At 39.2% G+C, this 3,017-nt stretch overlaps 1 long non-coding RNA gene across 1 annotated transcript in view; it reads right to left on the bottom strand.

Moving 5' to 3' along the window:
* LOC111149260 overlaps positions 1–482 on the bottom strand; it is an 865-nt gene extending 383 nt beyond the window's left edge. The window contains exon 1 of the long non-coding RNA XR_002640754.1: positions 239–482. This is a non-coding gene — a long non-coding RNA (uncharacterized LOC111149260). The remainder of the gene's footprint in view (positions 1–238) is intronic.
* Between the last annotated feature and the right edge of the window lie 2,535 nt (positions 483–3,017).

Here is a 3,017-nt window from a genome sequence, read left to right as displayed (position 1 = left end):
CCGATGGTTACGATTATTAGTCCGAGTTGGCTTGAAGTGGAGAAAGCAATAATTTTTTTGATGTCGTTTTGTGTTAGGGCACAAATTGCTGTAAATAGGGTTGTGATTGCTCCTAGACATAGTGTGATGGTCTGAATTGTTTTGTTATGTTCTATTAGGGGATGGAATCGGATTAGCAAAAATACTCCTGCCACAACCATAGTGCTTGAATGCAGTAGGGCTGATACAGGGGTTGGACCTTCTATGGCCGAGGGCAATCATGGGTGGAGGCCAAATTGTGCGGATTTTCCGGTAGCTGCTAATAATAGGCCTATGAGAGGGAGGTTCAGATTTTTGTGGTCGGTTATGAAGATTTGTTGTAGATCTCAGGTGTTTAGGTTGGCTAGGAATCAGGCCATGGCTAAGATAAACCCTACATCTCCAATACGGTTGTATAAGATGGCCTGTAGTGCGGCTGTATTGGCGTCTGTTCGTCCGTATCATCACCCGATAAGTAGGAATGATATAATGCCTACTCCTTCCCATCCGATAAATAGTTGAAACATATTGTTGGCGGTAACTAGGATTATTATAGTGATTAGGAAAAGGAGTAGATATTTGAAGAATCGATTGATATAGGGGTCTGAGTGTATGTATCATATTGAAAATTCTATAATTGATCATGTGACGAATAGTGCTACCGGTATGAAGATTATTGAAAAGTAATCAAGTTTAAAGTTGAGAGAGAGTTTTACAGTTTGAATTGTAATTCAGTGTCAGTTTGAAATTATTGTGTCTTGTCCTAAGTAGAGAAATATTATCGTGGGGATCAGGCTTATTATAAAAGCGTATGAGATAGTGGTTTTTACATATTGGGGATAGAGTTTATTGGTATAAAGGGTAGTATTGGTTATTATGATGGGGAGGGTTAGTATGAATAGTGTTACGAGGATCGAGGAAGTGAATAGGTTAATTACTTTTATTTGGAGTTGCACCAATTTTTTGGTTCCTAAGACCAATGGATAACTACTATCCTTTAAAAGTTGAAAAAGCCATGCTTTTATGCATGGGAGCATGAGTTAGCAGTTCCTGCGTGGTACTTTTTCGGTAAATAGAAAGGCTTGAGCTTTCATTATCAGATTCACAATCTAATGTTTTTGTTAAACTATATTTACAGTAGATGGGGCCTAAGATAATTTTAGGGTTGAGTGAGAGGAGTAGCAGGGGTAATAGGTGAAGGGCCATTAGAGAATTTTCTCGTGTGAATGATGGGTTAATATTTTTGATATGATGTGTGAGTTTCCCGCGTTGCGTGGTGATTAGTATGTACAGGGAGTATAGGGCAGTGATGGTGATGTTAATTCCTAGTAGGATAATGGTGATGTTGGACCATGAGAATGAGGCTATTACTACAAATAGTTCTCCTACTAAGTTGATAGTGGGTGGTAGGGCTAGGTTGGTTAGGCTAGCAAGTAATCATCATGCAGCTATTAATGGCAGGAGTATTTGTAAGCCTCGTGCGAGGATTATAGTGCGGCTGTGAATACGTTCATAGTTGGAGTTGGCTAAGCAGAATAATAGGGATGATGTTAGACCGTGGGCGATTATTAGGGCTGTTGCTCCTATGTAACTTCATGGTGATTGAATGAGTACTGCTATGATTACTAGGGCCATGTGGCTTACTGAGGAGTAGGCAATTAGGGATTTTAAGTCTGTTTGGCGCAAGCAGATAGAGCTTGTCATGATTATTCCTCACAGGGATAGTATTATGAAGGGATAGGCTATGCAGTTTGTTAGTGGGCTTAGTAGTATGGTAATTCGTATTATTCCATACCCGCCTAGTTTTAGGAGTACGGCGGCAAGGACTATGGATCCCGCAATAGGGGCTTCTACGTGGGCTTTCGGGAGTCATAGGTGAAGACCGTATAGTGGTATTTTTACTATGAATGCCATTATGCATGCTAACCATAGTAGTGTATTGGATCAGGTGTTTGGCAGGGGTTGTGCTCAGAATTGGATTACCAGTAGGTGTAGGGTGCCTAGATTGTTTTGGGTCCATAATAGAGCGATTAGAAGGGGTAAAGAGCCTACTAGGGTATAGAATAGGAAGTATAGGCCAGCGTTTAGGCGTTCTGTTTGGTTGCCTCATCGAGTGATAATAATTAATGTTGGTATGAGTGTGGCTTCAAATAGGACGTAGAACATAATTAGTTCTGTGGAGGTGAATGTTATAATTAGGAGTAGTTGTAGTGTGATTAGTATTGTGATATACAGTTTTTTGCGAATGAGGGTTTCTTTTGATAGGTGGTGTTGGCTTGCTATAAGCATTAAAGGGAGAAGTCATGTTGTAAGTGTTAGTAGGGGTGCTGATAAGGAGTCTGCGAAAAAAAGTAGTGAGAAGCTTAGATTATTGTCTGAGGACTGGTTAAAATATGTTAGGCTAATTAGGCTAATTAGTATGCTATAAGCTGTTGTATTGATTCAGATTATATTATATTTTGATAGTCACGTCAGGGGAATTAGTATTATGGTTGGGAGGATAATTTTTAACATTGTAGTAGATTTAAGTTTTGTACGTAATCTGTTCCATATGTGTTGGAGATTATGACTAGCAGGGACAGTCCTAGGGCTGCTTCACAGGCCGCGAATACAAGTAAGATGATAGGGGTTATACTGGCTAGTGTGAAGTGGTTTACTAGGATTGTGATTGTTATTATGACGAATAGGGATAGTATTATACCTTCTAGACAGAGTAGGGAGGATATGAGGTGGGATCGGTAGATGAGTAGTCCTATGAAGGATAAGATGAAGGCTAGGAAGATATTAATATACACTATGGACATTTGATAATTGTAATATAATTTACAATCTAATGAGTCGAAATCATTTGTTTTTGTTAAACTAATTATCATTATTCATTCCATTCTAGGCCTTCTTCGGTTCACTCGTAGGCTAAGCTTACGGCTAGGATGGAGATTAATGTTAGTGCTATAATGAGTGTTGTTTCTAGGTTGTTTGATTGTGAGGCTCATGGTAAT

This window comes from Enhydra lutris, unplaced genomic scaffold, assembly GCF_002288905.1.
Source record: "Enhydra lutris kenyoni isolate GAN:26980312 unplaced genomic scaffold, ASM228890v2 scaffoldscaffold21, whole genome shotgun sequence".
Taxonomy (NCBI): domain Eukaryota; kingdom Metazoa; phylum Chordata; class Mammalia; order Carnivora; family Mustelidae; genus Enhydra; species Enhydra lutris.
This window is presented reverse-complemented; position numbering and strand designations above follow the sequence as displayed.